Genomic DNA, 18891 nt, shown 5'->3' with positions numbered 1-18891 from the left:
GCACAGGTTCTCTGTCCCCCATGACTGAATGCTCTCCTCATTTTTGAAATCTCTTGGCACCTTCAAAGCACAGTTGAAGAGCTCCCTCCTTCAAGAGAGCTTCCTTGATTGCCCGAGTTGCCAGCACCCACTTCTAAGATTATTTTGTATTTTACTTTGTATATATCCCGCATTTACTTCTATGTAAGTGAGTATCTTCCTAAGTAGAATGTAAGCTCTTGAAAAGCAGGAGTTGTTTTGCTATCCTATTTGCATTTCTGAAGCTTAGCTAAATATGTGCTTAAATAAAGCTTTTTGATTGAGTAAAATGTAGGGTAAAGAACACTGAACTCAGAGATCTGAGGGGGGTAGTTTTAGCTCTTTCAAGAAATGAAACATACACACTCACACACATTTCCACTCTCTGGGCCTCAGACTTCTTACAGATGAGAGAATTAGACCAAATCTCTAAGCTCCCTTTGCCCTGAGAACCCATAGTATGATTGCTTCACTGTTTTAGTTCCCATGAATTTGTTCCTTCTTTGAATTCTGTTTGCAATACTTATCAGTACTATAGAATTTAAATTCTTATATTTGATTCTCTAACATTATTTTCCAACAGAAGATAAATTCTTTTGATTAGATACATTATCATTATTTCACTGATATTCCCCTCCTATGGACTAGGCTAGACACATAGAAAGTGCTTGGCAATTTATTGGTTGGTATAGGGGAATCATGGTGTCTCTGACGCTTCTTCCTGGTGATAGCTTTCCAGAACCACAGTATTTTACTGGGTTCTCATACTAATACAACAAACATTGTTGGGCCTTGTGTCAGCCAAACTTGAATTCAGATCCAGCCTTAGATGCTTACTAGTTGTGTGACTGTACAAATCACTTAACTTTACAGTGGTTTCCTCAACTGCAAAATGGGGTTAATAATAGCACCTATTTCCCAGGGTTGTTGTGATGATCCAATGATATAATATTTTTAAGGGGTTAACACAGTACCAGGCTTATAATAGAGGCTTAATAAATGCTTGTTTCCTTTCTTCCATTTTAGAGATAAAGAAACTGAAGTGTCAAGAATGACTTAACTTTGGTCATATATTACAATTAGTGGCAAAACCATAACTTGATCTTTCTGTGATCTATTTAATCACACAAAACTAGTTTACTGATTAACTTAGTGAGTTTATCATTTTCATCCTGTCCATGAGGTTCAGATATTAAGTTAGCGAAGCTTGCTTTTGGTATTCTCTGCCTTCAAATTCTCTTTCTAGTGTAGTGTAAAGTTCATGAGGTCTGCACTTGGAGGACCTGAAGGTTGAAAATTAGTGCCACCATTTACTGTCTATATGACCCTGAGCAAACCATTAGCTCTTTTTAGTTTTAATTCTTTCTTCTACAAAATGAAGGTTTTAGACTATATGATCCCTAAAGTCCAAGCCAGCTCCAGATAAATGATACTCTCCTCTTTGTTCTATGTTGGCATTTTTTTCAGGACCACATAATTTGAATCTAATCATTTCTGATTGTTGCTCTATGCAACATGATACATTGTATGTATAACTTTTCACAAAGGATGACTGTACTAATGCAAGGTCTTGTTTCTACATTTTGAATCTGACTTCACTAGCAAGGAAAACTTTTCTGATTGATATTTCCCACTTGTATCTTTCTGCCACTATCCTTTTTATGTTGTTGTTCAATTCTTTCAGTTGTGTTTAATTTTTCAGACCCCATTAAGGGTTTTCTTGGCAAAGATACTGAAATAATTTGCCATTTCCTCCCCCAACTCATTTTACAGATGAGGAAACTGAGGCAAATGGGGTGAAGTGACTTGTTCAAGGTCACACAGTTAGTGAATGTCCGAAGTTGGATTTGAAATTAAGTCTTCCTGACTATAAGTCTGACATGCTATCCACAACACCACCTGGCTGTCCCCCAGCACTCTTACTTCTCACCCATTTATTATCACCATCAGGGAAGGGGAGTCTTTCTGACATGGAAACAGAAGGATAGCATGGGTTGCCCACAGTCTTAAAGAAGGCATCAGCCACTCTCCCAGAGTTACAGAGAATAACAGGATGACCAGGGTCTCTTGACTAGTGTTCCTAAATTTCCATAATACTGTGACTATAGAGTTGGTAGATCATGTAATTGGATGAGGCTTTAGAGGCTATGTAATCCAACCCCTTCATGTTGTAGATTGAGATTCAGAGATGTTAAGGATTTACTCAAAGTTATGCAGGAAATAGGTGACAATATTCAACTTCCCCTCAAATCTTCTGACTCCAAATCTTGCATATTTTCCATTGTTCTAGACTGCCTTTCACATGAATGATGAGTTAATTGAGAGGAATGAGAGATATGAGGGGAGAGCTCATTCTGGCAAAACAGCACACCGTGTGTGTGTGTGTGTGTGTGTGTGTGTGTGTGTGTGTGTGTATGTGTGATGCATGGGGTGTGTGTGTGTGGGACGCATGGGATGTGTGTGTGTGGGTGCTATTCCTACGTGCATTCTATGTAGTATCTGTGTTTGTATTCCACTCCATTATATTGTACCTAGGGAAGTCCTATGCTGTATTGTGCTTCAAGCTACCACTGAACTGGTCAGTGCTTACCCTGTTGTTGTTTGCCCTTTGTTCTCCAAGAGGACCAAGACTTCAGGGATGCTATGACATACAAGTGAATTGGATTTAAGTGAGGGAGTTCTGTGCAAAGTCATCAGCCTTACTTTCCCCTCCAGGGCCATCTGGCTAGATGTAGATCAGGACAACTGGAGATGGCCCTGGGTATAGTGGGAGACCTTGGCCTTTTTAAGTCAACAGATCTGAATTTGACTGAGGTTGCATCCATTCAGTGGTTAAGGCTAGGTAATAATTGAGGCAAAGAATCTCCTCTTTCACCTAACAAACAAACAAACAAACAAACAAACAAATAAATGTTTTCTCTGTTACTCTGAGGAAAAAAACAAAAAAACTAGTGATAGCTGTGTCATTGATACAACCTTCTGAAATCTCTGTATTCCTCTGGAAAAGCAATGTGCATTCTTATTTGTCTTCTCTTTGTGAAATCAACCCATGACTCTTATTTGACTTTACATTTTTTTTCTTAAAATGACAAGGGAAAGTTAAAGAAATTTAAAATAAAGAGGGAAGTTATATCGCTGCAGAAATCTTAATTATGCTTTGTCTTGATCTTTGGCTCCCCCAAATTGCCTGACTGACCCATTTCTTCCCTATTTTATCCCTGGAATCAGCCTTTTCTAGGACTTGTAGTCTCTTTATTTTTGTTCTGTGTTCATCTATAATTTGCCTTTCCCTTTATAGAAAGAATCGTAATCCAAATTTCCTTCACATCCTTTCCAAATTCAGTCCTATCAGTGCATTTAATAGATCCCAGAGTTGGGACAGTATGTGTTAACTGTATTTATGGATACTCAGGCAGAATCCAATTACTTCTCAGATGGACTTTTAGTTTTGTGAATCTCTCTCTCTCTCCCTCCATCTCTCTCTCTTTCTCTCTCTCTCTCCCCTACCCTATCTTTCTCCTCCCTCTATCTTTCTCTGCTTCTGGAAGGAAGATCATAGTACATTTCCCTGAAACTCCTACTAATAATAATTATTACACATACATATATACATATACATACATATATATGTATGTAAACATAATGCACAAAGAGAAAAAGAGAACAAACATTTTTCTTGGATGACGAAGTATGAGCAAGAAGAATGCTTGCTGTGAAAGAAGAAGAGTTTCTAGAACATTTCTAAGAATTGCTGGCTTATTTAATCATTGATCTCCATTGCCCCTGGGACTACTTGAGGAGATAAAATTAACTAAATAGAGGTTTTCAACACAAGGACACTGTATTCCTGACCAGCACTGGAAAGCTGTAGCAGTTTCTGATGTTTGCTTTGACCTTTAAATCTTGGCTATGCTGGATTGTTTATGCTTCAGCATGTTTGTGTAAATCTTCTGGATTGAATCCAAGTCAGACCCATTTAAAATATTATTGGTATAGAATCTGAGCCATAGGGAGCCATAGCTATAGCTCAGCCACAAAAGCCACTCAAATGCATGAAGCTCAGCAGTGATGACCTGGACTTGAATTTGACCTGGAAAAGCAATTTTACAAGATGATATTGGTATGACAGAATCTTATCCTCATTGATGGTCAAGTCTTTCCTCATTCAGGACAACAGTTCAGCTAAGATGTTAAATAAATTGAACACAGAAAGAGACAAATATGTCCTGTGCCATAGGCATTCAGTAACTGTTGAATATTCAGTCTAGGAAGTTTCAGCAGTTATCAGAGAAGCAAATAAATATTAATAACAGTTACCTCATTTGATCCCCACAACAATCCCGGGAGGTAAGTACTATTATTGTTTCCATTTTACACATGAGGAAACTGAGGCAAACATAGGTGAAATGACTTGTCCAGGGTCACACAGTAAATGTTTGAGACCTAATTTAAATTAAGTTGTTCCTTACTCTATATCTAAAACTCTCTCCCTTGCCCCAACTAGCTGATTCCACCATTGGATACCCAAATCTAGAGGATGATTTGAGTCCTTTTTGGAATGGTCACACCATGCAGAATTCACTTACTATTTGTGAGGTTATAGACAGTTTTCTCTTCCTGTATGAGACTCTATTTTTTTCCTCTGCAAAATAAGAAAACTGTACCAAATGATTACTAAGATCTCTTCAAGCTATAAACTTTTGTGATGCCACCGTAAGCAGAAAACTGTAGTTTGTGTGAGGACTGGAAGTTGACAAATGATATATTACAGGATTACAGAATCACTAAATCTTCCATGTCACCTAATTTGACCTACATGTGGGCCTGAGTCCCTCTCTTCTACATAATTAAAAACATCACATTTAGCATTCCCTTGAAGAGCTCCAGACAACATTGGGGGAACCCACTATCTCCCAATGCACCCATTTTCCTTTTAAGAGCTCAAATTGGTAAAGACAATTTCCTTAAATTAAGTCTAAATCAGCCTCTTTGAAACTTTCAAACATTACTCTTGGGTCTTCCCTCTGGAGCTAAGCAGAAAAAAGTATAATCCTTTCACATGATAGTCCTTCAGATACTTGAGGCAATTTATTATAACCCTTCCAAGTCTCTTCTTCTCCAGACTACACATCTCTAGTTCCTACAAACTGATTCTTTTAGGGAATGGTATCTTTTCCTTAGGATATATTGTGTTTTGATAACATCCTTCCTAAAATGTGACTGTCAGAACTGTGCTTCTCTGCATGTGGTCTAGTATGTATCAGCATTGGCTACCATGTCACATTTTGACTCATTAAATTTACAATCCACTGAATCTCCAGAACTTTAAATTTTTTTAATACAAAAACTGTTGATCACCATAATTCCCCTCTCATACTTGTATAAAAGTTGACTTTTTTTGAGCCCAGGCATAAACTTCTGTTTGTCAGTATTAAATTTTATCTTAAATAGATTTGACTCATTATTTTAGCTTTTCAAGTTTGCTCTGTCACCCCACATGTTAAATAAGCCCTCCCACCTTTGTGTCACCTGCAAATTCGACAGATGTAACATCCACATTTTCATCCAAATACTTAGTAACATGTTGGCCATCACAAGATAAAAGACAGGTCATCTTGTTGACTCATTAATTACTCCTATTTGAGTCAGGTTATCTAGCTAGTCATTGAATTATTCTAACTTTATTATTATCTATCTTATATATCTCCATCTTATCTAGGAGATACTTTATAGCATTTAGGTATTTATCTATCATGAGATACTTTATCAAATGCCTTTTCAAATATAAGTATATGTCCATTTCTTTCACTTGATCTACTAGTCTGGTTCCCTTTTTCATGCAACCTGAGAAACTGCCGGTTTTTAAATGCATTTAATAATTTTGCCATCTATAGAAGTCAAGCTCATTAACGTATGGTTTGCAGATTATCTTTTTTTGAAAGACTACTTTAAAAAATCAGGATATTTGCTCTTCTTCTATTCTTCATGGTTTTTCCAACATCCCTGGCAGAGTCTCAGCAATCACATCTTTCATTATCCTAGGATATATAGTTTATTTGGACTTGGTGAAATGGAACTTAAGAATTTATTGCTCTGGATTGAGCATTTTTAAAGTAGATAGTATATCCAACTTGTAATTAAGTTATTGTTCAATTGTTTTTCAGTTGTGTTCAACTCTTCTTGTCCCTATTTGCTGTTTTTGTGGCAAAGATGCTGGAGTGGTTTGCCATTTTTTCTCTAGCTCATTTTACAGATGAGAAAACTGAGGCAAATTTGGGTTCAAATGCTAGTTCTCACTTAACTAATTGTAATATCATAGGAAAATCATTTAACCTTTCTGAGTGAGCCAATAGATATTTATTAAGTACTTACTTTGTGCTAAGTACTTTGCTAAGGACTGGGGATACAAAGAAAGATGTAAAATAATCAATTCTCAATGTAATTATAATATTTGTAATATCCACTTTATGGGACAGTTGTGAGGCTCAAATGAGAAAATGAATATAAAGCAGTTTCTTCCTCTGGAAAATGATTTCCTTCTTTTTAAAATTTTATTTTATTTTTCTTAATTTAATATTTTTTCGAATGATTTACAATGCCTTTAGGTAAGAAGCATTTCTCAAGACATTTCAGAGAATAAAAAACAAAAGCCAATCATAAGCATTTATTAAGTGACTATTATATGCTACTATATATATCTCACAGGAACTGTGCTAAGTTACCTACAAGGTTTAAACAGCAGTTAGCAAGAGCTAATTGACATCTCAGGAATGCCCCACCAAAATCATGAAAATGGCTATTCTACTCTTCTTGCCCAAAGGGCTCACATCTGGATCTCAGATTGCTTACTTAGGGCAGAGTTAACTACAATGGCACCAGGTCTATGACACAACTTCTTTGTTTGCAACACTCCCCACTGATATTCAATGTGTGTGTGTGTGTGTGTGTGTGTGTGTGTGTGTGTGTGTCTATGTTTGTGCGATTGTGGTTAAAGCACATGATTCCAGTCCCTCTCAATATCATTTTCTGAGATCCCTTTCAGATCTAGAACTATATAATATTTCAAAAGATTTACTATAGTACACAGGGGATTGTAAATTTAGAGCTAGGATAGACTATTGAGTCCAGGGATTATTAAATTTTTTTGTCTTCTAATTCCCTTTGGAAAAGTCTGGTGAAGCCTATAGATCCCTTCATAAAGTAGGACTTAAACAATTAAAGGGAATTACTATTCAGTCATTTTTTCAGTCAACTGATGTTCATGAGCCCATTTGGGATTTCTTTGATAAAACTCTGTATTGTCTTGCTTTGTCTTTCTCCAGCTCATTCTATAGATTAGAAAACTGAGGCACACAGGGTTAAGTGACCCTGTCCAGGACCATCTAGCTACTAAGCATCTGAGGCCAGATTTGAATTCAGGAAGATGAGTTTCCTGACTCCAGGGCTGATTCTCTTTCCACTTTGCCATTTGGCTGCCTCAATGGAAGGGGCATTTCAATTATATTTCATTTAGAGGTTAGTGAAAATAAAGACCTAAATTTTTGTCCTGTGTAACTGTGAATCTTTGAAGAATCCCTAATCTCTTTCAACTCCCTCATTTTACAATTGAAGAAATTAAAATTCAGAGAAAAATCACTTGAGTGATTTGTCCAAGATCACACAGGTGTTAAGCATCAGATCCAGGACAATGTAAAAGAAGTCCACTCCTATGGACTTGGCTGGCTCATACATAGCTTTCCTTTCCTTCTTGATTAAAGAGGCAGTGAGATGGGAATTGGGATGGGAAGGAGGTAGTATAGCAAAGTAGTTGGTAGGAAGAAAACAAAATTGAATCAGACTTGCCAGAGGAGAGCACTGAGGATGCCATGCACTCTTTCTTGTTATTTTTTCTTTTTCTGTCATGTCTGAGGGACTCATTTCCCTAAAGTACCTTTCCTTGCCTGTACTCAGCCCAGTCAGGCTTCATTTTCTTGTGGTCTTCTGCCAGATTTAGGATTTCATAGCCTGTTCCAAGCCATTGGAAATCTGGTAATAAAGGAACCCTTTCTAAACTCCAGGTGTTATGGACTGGAAACAGGGCCTGCACAGCCTTGGTTTAATTTTCTGTGGCATTAATATTAATACGAGGCCATTTGCTCTTGGTGAGGATGTGTGGGAGTTACAGATGGAGTACCCTTTTTCTCTTTAAGAAACTGACTCGTGCTCCTAGCCAGCTGGAGGGAGGTAGAACTTATGTCTTGAAATTTCTTTCCCTCTTGGTAACTTTTCACTTAGGCTCAGGGCCAGCTTCTGTCTTGGCAGAGCAGGCAGCTGCACAGTGGTGTGACTTTAGGGATGCTGGGAAATCCCTTCCCTGCCCACCTCTCTCCAAATATCTTTCCCACTGACCTGTCACATCTGAAGTTTTGCCTCTAGAGATTGTTTTTGCTCTTCTTGTTGTGGCAAAATTTTATTAAATTAAACACATAAAGAATGGCCAGGTGGGACTAGAATACTCATTCTTTCCCAGAGGTAATGCCAGGGAGGGAAAGGACCAGAAAAGCCTCCACACTTCTGATTAATTCTTCCTTCTCTATCTTCCCCCTCCCCATTATGTAGGCACTAAAAGAGATATAAAATTGTGATGAGTGTCCTTAGGCACATGGAGTTTTTATGGAGTATATAGTAGACCTGGGCTGTAGGATTTCCTTGTCAAAATGTATTTCAGTACCTTTTACAGGATAAAACAAAACCTGTTATCAGTTATTTATACCTCAGTGGGGTTTGGTTCATATAATGCTTTCCTCAGAGAAAGGAGACACAGGATAGATAGGTTTTGATGGAGATGGGACAGAGGTATGGAGTGCTATTCAGAAAGGGTAGATCTTATAGAGCCCAACTTCTTAAATTGTGGGTTGCACTTCCATATGGGGTCTTATAACTGAATGTGGGGAACATGAAATTATGATTTATTATCAGTAAATGTTTGTTTTGTATACCTATTTTATATACTTATATAAACTTGGGGGTCATGTAAAATTTTTTGGGGTGAAAAGGAATCATGAGTGGGAAAAAGTTCCAGAAGCCCTGTAATAGAGCATCTCCTCTGGAGTCAGGAGGATCTGAACTCAGATACTTACTATGTGATTCTGAGCAAGTCACATATCCTTAATTACCTTAGAGAAAATAAAAAAAGAAAGGGTAAATCTTGGATTGGGAGCACATTGGTAAATCACAGGCCGTTGTGGTAACATAAAGGCCCTCTATGTTCAAGGGAAGGAGGACTTTGAAAATGGAGAAGAAAGAAAGAAGTTAAAGGGCACCAGAAACAAACTTCATCTCCTCACTGAATTTTGCATTAAGCTCCTCTTGTCTTTTGACTATATTTCCTCCCAAACATGGAAAATATAGAAGGTGATTAAGTTGGTGCTGGATGAGGAATGCGTTTACTTTAAGCTCATTTAATCTCTGCAAAGATTAGTAGATAACCCAATAAAAGCAAGGATGTGAACTAATGAAAGAAAAAGTGGCATACTATGCACTGTGTATTATTCTGATCACTGAGAGATAATATGAATATGAGCAACCAACATAGTCCTTGTCTTCAAGCAGCTTAAACTCTTAACAGAAGAAACCAAAATAAAGGGATGTGATATCATGGGAGGAATGTTTCAGACAAGGAAGGTAGAAGGAAGGGTAATTGGAGTCAAAATGCAGCAAATTGATGAACTTTCTTGGAATGGTTGTATTAATTTGATACCTAGGAAGAGAGGAATGGTAAAGGAGGGGATGGCATTGAAATGGCCCAGAAATGTAAATTATGAAGAAATGGAATACTGCACTGGAGATATATGAAAGATAAGGAAGGAAGTAGATCCAGGAGATAGAATGTGATACTATTTGGAAAAGAACCAAAGATAAATTTCCCTCATTTCATCCTTAGTTAGGAGTCAGATATTAATAATAAAACTGACATTTACATAGCTTTCAGCATTTTAAAAGGCTTTTTAATACATTATCCAATTTGATTAGAAAGTGTTATGATGAATTAATTCCTATAGAGGAGATAGTACTTTTAATAAGTTGCTCTTCCATGGGTATCTGATTTTTTAAAAGGGGGTAAATCCAAAGGAATGTATATCTAATGGTAGAATTACAGACAAAAAGAAAGCATAGTCTAATGCAATTTTCACCCCCGATTCCTGCTTCTGTCTTTCTTCTTCCATTTTTCTCTGAAAGTTTTAATTCATTATTTATTATGATGGAATATAAATCCTTGGAGGAAAGAACTTTTTTTGTTTTTCATTAGGATTGAGTTGTATGGTATTCAATTTATGGACCCAAGATAACAAATTCTGAAGAAAGCTTAAAGAAAGAGGAGATGGCAATTGAAGTTAGGATACAGTAGGGCCATGTCAAATTCCATGCCCTATAACCATATTAGGTTTACTGAGAGCTTCATCAAATTGACCAGGAGCTCCCCTGACCTCCTCCTTCATCATGTAAATGTAGTAAAACTTTAGATTAACTAATTGGTTGGGGGAGTCATATATTTATTCATTTTGGAATTAAAAAGAAAGTAATTTTTATTTTTACCCTCAAGATTTGAAATGGTGCAATTTGGATCTATGATTTCAATGGTAAGGAAAATTTCTGCCAATCTGTAACTTTTCTGCAGTGATAAATAAAAAAACCCTAATATTTTTATAGAATTTTAAAGTTTATAATTGCTTTATGTTTAGTATTTCATTTGATCATCCAATAACCCTGTGAGGTGCTATTATTATTCTCATTTTCCAAATGAGGAAACTAAGGTAGACATTGGTGAAGTGATTTGCTCAAGGTCATATAGCAAATAGGTGTCACAGAACACTTGACAGCTTTCTCCACCATGCTGCCTCTCTTAAAGTTGAAAATTTTGTTATATGTATCATCCTGCTTTAGCAAGCAGTGTCCAGTAAAAATATTTAGAATTTTAATTTTTTTTCACAGTCCATTTCAAGTGCCACCTTCTGCAAGAAGTCTTCCTGATCTTCCTCCTCTGGCCTCTTTTATAGTCTCCCAGTTGGCCTTCTCATGCTGGATATTGATTACCTTTCTGCTCAATCCTCCCAACTGGTGAGTTCTAGCCTTCAACTACCATTTAAGAAAGTGCCTAGACCTTCCATACTCACTTTTTTCGTGGTTCTGTTCTAGGTTCTCTGGACTTTTCTACCTTGCATGGGCTACTCCTTTCCTTTTGTGTTCTCCTCATTACTATATAAGTGCTATCATAATTGTTGTCTATAATTGTTGTTTCCTTCTTTCTAGAGCCCCCATACCGGGGTGATTAAAATATCTCCTAGGGGAGAAGTGATGAGGTGGGACTCTAAAGAATGGTGGAAAAATGGAGTCCGTTTATTTCAAGGGCTTTCCCCTTTTTATAATGTAACAAAAACAACTCTGAGCATGTAGCACCACATAAACAACGTGCTATGTAGTTTGCCACCTGGTATCACTGTTCCACCTGCTATCCCTCTGTTTCAATCTCAACACAGGTTGTCACTGCCCCCTGACTTCTCAGGGAGGACAAGAGCCCTTAGAGGAAATGGGGAGCTGAACCAGACATTGTTAGCAGGTTCCTTCTGGGCTAAAAGGCTTATACCTTACCCAGAGTTTCCCCACTGACTGTGACCCTCTACATATAACAATATGTGTAGAAAGTATAGAAGTTTGGAAAGAAATTCCTGGATTTCTGCATTCTATGGATGTTTATATTTGTAATAAATACCTAATATCAGCTTAGTTTCTGTCATTTGCTTGCAGAACTAAAGAAACAAACAACAAAAAATCAAGCCAAATAAAAACATGGTTAATAGAACTTTACAATTACATGAAATATCACTGTATTGGATAAACTTATAGATATAACTGATATTTCAGGACACACTTGGTTTAGTCCAATATATTCTCCTTCAGCTGATTTTCTTCCTTTCCACAAGAAAGTCAGAAATTCTATTTTGACTTCTGGATGTACTCCCCAAGTGACCTCTTCCTTATTGTTTCAGGCAATAATGTGGCTGTTCCCAGCAGACCTTATCAACTTTACTAGTTTCTCTTCAATTTTAGAAAGCAGCAGCCATGGGCATTTATGTCAGAACAATCCATTTCCTCAGCTTAGTCAGATGTGAAGAACAATCATATTTGAATTGAAGAGGAGCTATGTTAGGAGGTCTTATAGCAATGGATTGAAAATATAGGTTCTGTAAGATCAATCTCTCTGAGCCTCTTTTCTTTCCTCTTCCTTTCTCTCTCCCTCTGGCTTCTTTCTCTAGTTACTGGATCCTCACTTCTTTCCCAATTGGGGTCCTCGGAGAGATGAAACTTGCTGAGGATGACCAACAACCTTTTCTTTGTCTTACTGTGTGTAGGGATTGGGCTCCAAACTAGATTATGTGGTTACCAATTCTATGACTACTGAAGCCCCTGGGGGCAGTTTTGCCAGTAATGGCTTATTTAGCCTGGTTAATGGGCAGATGCTCCATGTCTCATCTCAGAACCTTTGTACTACCTCGTCCACTGTACCTGGAATGCTCTTCCTCTTTAACTTTGACACTAAGAATCCCTAGGTTCCTTCAAGACTCAGCTCAAACTGAAGACCTTCCCGGGTCCTCCTCGGCTGCTAGTGTCTTCTCCCTTAGTGTTCCTTTCTATCTAGTTTGTATGTATTTTGTCAAAAATTACACATACACACATATGTATACACACATGCATATTATATATCAGTATACACACATGCATATATATATCTACACACATACTACATATGTATGTGTATGTATATATATATATATGTGTGTGTGTGTATATATATATATATATATATATATATATATATATATATATATATATGTATGTATGTATATATAAATATATAAGTTCCTTGAGGACAGAGACTATTTTTGCTTTTTTTTTTTTTTTTTTTTTTTGGTATTTTCTGTATTAGCACAATGCTGGGGACATAGAAAGTGATGGATTGATTGACTTGGATATCCTCTGGAAGATACTGGCTCCTTGCTACGTAACTTATACAGGTACATAAGCCCCTGGAAAAGTCTTCTTATTGTGACTGCTATATCTAATCTTTGGATTAAATTAGAGATTAGATAGGAAGATTGGCTTTTTGAGGTAGTAATTCAGCAATTTCTTTACAGAAAACCCTTAATTCTTTGACACATATTTCCATCTATTCTCTCCTCAAAGATCAAAAGGAAAAAACAAAACAAACAAAAAAGATCAAAAGGGTAGGAAAAAGGAAAAAAATATAGTTAGTGTTGTGGTGTGTGTGTGTGTGTGTGTGTGTGTGTGTGTGTGTGTGTGTAATGGAGAGTGTTGCAGGGTTTTATAGGAATATTGAAAAATTAGTTACAAATTCCTCATTCTTCTACTTCAAGTTCTATGACAGTATATGAACAATAATACAGAATTGATGATTGATGATCAAATCAGAACAATGGGAGAGTCAAGCCCTGGTGAAAACTACATGATTGCCACCACTATCATCATGATAACAATATTTAACATTTAAAGTTAGCAAAGTGCTTTACATGTCTACATATCATTTTAATCTCATAATGACCCTGGATGTCCATCACAGGGAATTGTGTGTGAGGATACAAAGAAATTGGAGTTCATTGGAAAGGATAGTTGCTGAATTTGATGAGAATGTGGAGTTTGTGAAGAAGAGGCTAATGAGCCAGGCTGTGGAAGTATTTGAATGCCAAGTTAAGGAATTTTTAGAGGGGCAATGGAGAGTCACTGAAGATTTTTGAGTAGAGTGAGTGACATGGGAAGATCTGTATTTGGAGTTCCTTTTGAATTAAAGTTCACATTGGGTATGCTTTTTTTAAATCCCCTTTGCTATACACTGAGTAGATTTAAGAATTATAAAACATTAGAATGTCAGAACTAAAAGTAACATATTATTTAGTCTAACATTCTTAATTTGTAGGTTAGCATACCAAAGTGGATGACCTCAAGTCTTTTGTTCAGTGATTAAAAGCTTTCTAATACTATGCTGAAAATGACATGACTGTGTGCATCTATATTAATTGAGTCAATTGAGTCAGTAAATTGGTAGTGCCCTTAACTCTTTCCCTGCTCCCGTATCCAATCTTGGTAGGAAGGAAGTCAAGAACAAGCCCTGTTTCCTTAGGGCCAAGAAAAACTTAGGAAATCATTAGCTTGATCCAGGATAACATTAGCTCCTTCAGGGCAGGAAATATTTTATATTTTGTTTTGTATTTTGTCTTTGTATTTTTAGTACTCGGCACAGAAGAGGCATTTAATTAATGCTTGTTTTCAATGTTCCAGGAAGGAAAAGGAATAAACATTCATTTAGCACCTATTATATGCCAGGCACTGTGTTAAGAACTTTGCAAAAATTATCTCACTTGATCTGGGCAGAAAAATAGGATGGGACTGGGAAGATAATTTAAGCTTTTTGGATAGTTAGGAAAAGTTAGACTTTTGTGACTAAAAGTAGCACTTAGATTGATGATCAGTAGCTTTTATTGCACTCAAAATATTGTTTCAACAAGTATTCATTGTGAACCTACTATGTGCAACTAACCACAAATTTACCTAACATGTGCTTTATTATCAGGGCAGAATATAGAATAGAAAGGGAGAGCTATGTTGTTGCAATTTCTAGATTCCTGAGTAGTGATAGAAGTGAGGGCAAAGGCAGAGGGACTACAATTCGATCATGACTCTACCTAAAAATTGTCAGCTGGATGAATGAACTCACCAGTCAAGCACAGCTAATTGGATTAAATGAAGACAGACATGTCTGTATAAATATTCCATGCTGTCTATGTCAGTAAAGAACCAAGAAGTGGTTTATAGAGAAAAAGTCTGAACTTTTGCTGAGGAATGGAAGAGTAGAATGTTGCTGAATAAAACTGTAACAAGCACCAGGAAAATGGTGCTTTCTCCCAAGGTGCTGACGTACAAGAGGCACATTTTTTCCTCTTGGAGACATGCTTCCTCCCTAAAGTGGTTGCCATCATTGTGCATTGCTTCTCTGGACCTTTGGTTAGAAAAACCACCAAGAAGTTATGTAAAGCTAAGTGGAAGCTGAGGTAAACATTTTAGAGAGAACATTGATGAACTAAAAAGAATCCAGAAGATGGTAACCAGATTGGTTAAGGTCACTAAGACTAGAAATATTTATTTTGGAGAAGAGGAGACTCAGGAGATGCATGATAGCTGTTTTCAGGCTGTCATATGGAAGAGGGATTAGACTTCTCTTTGGTTTCAAAGGGCAAAACCAGAAGCAATAAGTAGAAATTTGCAATTTCTTATTAGGATAAAATTTTTATTAATTGGACTGCTTCAAGTGATAATGGGTTTATCATTGTATGTTTTTCATCTGAGGCTGAATGATCACTTGTTCAGTATATTGGTGTGGTGATTGCTTTTCAAGGAAGAGTTGGTGTAGATGATAACTGGGTTCCCTTCTGATTCGTGTATATGTGTGTGTGTGGTATGTTGACACACACCAGTATATATGGGCATTTCCATTCACAAAGAACAAAAATAGAGGATGGTACATGAAATCACAAACATCCATTACTTCAATATATTATAGATTCAAAAGGTTATTTTGAATCTGTCAAAGGTTTCCCTTTGAACCACCTTTGATATTCTCTCATTTAATTTTTTTAATTTATAGAATAAGAGAAGCATTTTTATAACATAGTATAAGAAAAAAGACAATCATACATGAAATTGTAAATTTACTTTATAACTTACAATTCCTTTCAAATATACACAAAATTATGATGTAAATTTTTTCTTCCTTCCCTTCCCTCTTCCTACCAACCTAGAGACATCTACAATGGTGGGATGAGTCCATTCTGATTCTAAGAATCCATGACTCAAACATGCCAAATGAATAATTTAGGTACAAGAGCATGAGGTGATCACCAGAAAAGAGTTTTCTACATATAGTCTGTGTTTAGATGAAACATCAATTCCTTTTTAGTACTTAAAGGTGTAAATCTTTGAAATCAAGAATCTGAAAAATGTTCTCCCAGTCAGTAGAAATTCTTGCGGGTGTGGAAGCACCCTCCAGTCCTACTTTTTTTTTTTTTTTTCTGATTTAAAAGCTCTTGCCCTATGTAGAATAAGTCTTGGGGGGGGAAAAAAACTTCTTGTCAGATCTACTCTCTGTCATTGGTCAGAAAGAAAGAAGTTGGAGTAGAAGTGGCCCAATGCTCGACCAGACTGGGTTCTGAAATTTTCCATTTGGAAGATGAGACCCAAACATTTATTAAGTGCTTACCCATGTTCCAAATGCTGTGCTAAGAACTTTACAAATATATCATTTGATCCTATAGCAACTCTGGGAGATAGGTGCTATTATCATCCCCATTTTACAATTGAGGAAATGGAGATAGATGAAGGTTAAATGATTTCTCCAGAGCCATACAAATTACTGAGTGTATAGGCTGGATTTGAACTCAGGTCTTTTTGCCTCTCAGTCCAGTGTTTTAGTGACTGCATCACCTAATTACATGAATTGGTGAACTCCATAGAACTCTCTCAATCTTTTCTCTTCTGGTCCCCACCTACCCAAATTAGTGGATCATCTGCCTTCTTTGCATCTCCAACATCAAACTGTACATATAGTAGGTATTTAATAAATGTTTATTAAATTGCTTTGTTGAATTGAATTCCACTGTCTTTCCTTCAATTAGCAGGATGGATCACAAAGGAAAAAACAGATTGCCCTCTGCTAGAGTCAAAGACAGATGTTTCAATTTGTTTTTGCAGGAGCCTGAAACTATTTAGGTTTATTATTGTAAGATGGTGCTGACGAATAGAGGCAGACATTGCAGAGGCCACAATTCCCCAGAAAGAAAGAAAAATGATGATGACCACAACTGCCACCCACTCATAACAGAGGCAGATATTATGTACACATTGACCAACTGGAGCTGGAATAGTTCATACTTAATTGTTTTTGACTTTGCAAGAGGAAAGGGGCTGGATTAAATATGCAGCAGATTTCTCAAGCAGAAGATTCATGGTTTCCATCCGGAGATCTAATTAAAGGATGCTGAGTGATTAAAAATGACCATGGCACCCTCAAGAGAAAGCAACTGAATGCACTGGAGTGATAACGTCCTCAGGGCTACATCAGAGCTTATCTTTGTCCCCCAGTAAATGTAGTGAGTGAGGAGGACGTGACAAGCCCACAGATAACTTTCCTTCTCCATTTCTGTCCCCATTGAGGAGTCTGAATTTAAGTTTAATATCACTACTTGGTGGTCTGTGGGGGCCCGAGTCTATTCTATCACTGCTTTAATAATTTGCATATCACAGTCAAGCAAGGAATCATCTCTATTGAAAAGAGATGTGGACTTTATGAAGAAAAGATTTTCTCTTTAGGTTATTGTCTAGACTTAACTTTTGTTCAATTTATTTAAAGAAGCTGTATACTCATTTATTTCAGTATCTCAAACTATTAATTGCTAGCCTTTTACAAACTTGTAACTTGTTTTTCAAGAATCAGAGATTTCTGTACTTTAGGCTATGTCACTATTAAAGTACAAATACCTGATTACTGGCAATTATTGGTAGAGAGATTACATATTTATTTCCAAATTAAAATAAGACAAAGGCCATGAACTTTTTTTTTTTTTTTTAACTTTCTGTAGTTATCCCAAATACTCTTATTTGTACAGAGCAGAGGAGCAAAGTGAGAAAGGTTAAAAATCAGTTCTTCCTCATTCATTCATTCATTCAGTATCTTTCAGCTCTATTTCTTTTTGAGGATGAAGAACTCTTAAGTCTAGCCAGGGACATATGATAAGACCTAAAGATCAAAATGGTTTTATTATCATAAATTAGGTGAAAGTTGAATTGAGGGACTCAAAAAAGCCTTAGTTGGGGTATCTTTCACTTTGAACAGATGTAAATTTTTGTTTTTGTTTTTGTTTTTTTTTTTGGTTTACAGGAAAGAGGCTTATCAACCACAGCAGCAATCTCCTTGCTCAAAAACTAGATGGAATTCAGAGTGGCAGATGGCCTGAAGACAATACCTCCACCATACATTATAGCTGAGACAAATAGAAAGAGGTGGCTGAAAAAGCCATAGCTGAAGGGGAGAGATTGGCTAATCACACAACCTCCTTAACCTAGTGTCTATGAATTTGTTTTATATATATATTTTTTGATAATCATATCTCGATATTATAAATTTCCTTTATAATACCATGTATTTTATCTTGTGGCAAATGTATTAAAGGGTCTAAGGGTTTCACCACACAGCCAAGGGGGCATGAGCCAAGAAAAAAAAATCAAGGACTGCTTTTCTATGGGATTGGGGCAGTGTTTGGAATAACTAGACTGACAGAATTGTAGTTCTTCTTTGCAGGAGAGAGGCTTGTTAACCATAGCGCTCCAGTGGATATTGATTAAATAGGATATGTAGAAACCATGAAGATTTCTGAATTACTGAATTATCTCAGCTCAGGCTGGAGTAGAGACATGATGATCAATAGGTAGTAGCTCAGACACCATGACCAGCAGGGAGTGGTGAAAAGCATTGCTAGAATGGGATCAGACCCAGCAGATATCAGCATATATAGCATGATGATATCAGAAGATTTGTTTCCTTTGGGGCACATGAATAAAGATCTCCAAAACAATACAGTTATTAGCATCTTAACTCAGGAATTGGTAACTTACAGCATTTGAGTGAGTTTTAGATGGTAGTTTAGTGGATATATTCAAAAGAAAAAGTAAAAGAGCATTTGCTCTCAAGGAGATTATGATAAGATCATGGTCAAGTATCAAAAAGCCCAAAAGCACTGAAGCATTATAAGTCAGACAATGTATTCCTCA

The 18891-nt window shown here is 36.6% G+C and overlaps 1 long non-coding RNA gene across 1 annotated transcript in view; it reads left to right on the top strand.

Moving 5' to 3' along the window:
* LOC127539393 (uncharacterized) overlaps positions 1 to 18319 on the top strand; it is a 41520-nt gene extending 23201 nt beyond the window's left edge. The window contains exons 2-4 of the long non-coding RNA XR_007947914.1: positions 10990 to 11115; positions 12983 to 13070; positions 18002 to 18319. This is a non-coding gene — a long non-coding RNA (uncharacterized LOC127539393). The remainder of the gene's footprint in view (positions 1 to 10989; positions 11116 to 12982; positions 13071 to 18001) is intronic.
* Positions 18320 to 18891: the final 572 nt, after the last annotated feature.

Source organism: Antechinus flavipes, chromosome 1 (assembly GCF_016432865.1).
Source record: "Antechinus flavipes isolate AdamAnt ecotype Samford, QLD, Australia chromosome 1, AdamAnt_v2, whole genome shotgun sequence".
NCBI lineage: Eukaryota > Metazoa > Chordata > Mammalia > Dasyuromorphia > Dasyuridae > Antechinus > Antechinus flavipes.
This window is presented reverse-complemented; position numbering and strand designations above follow the sequence as displayed.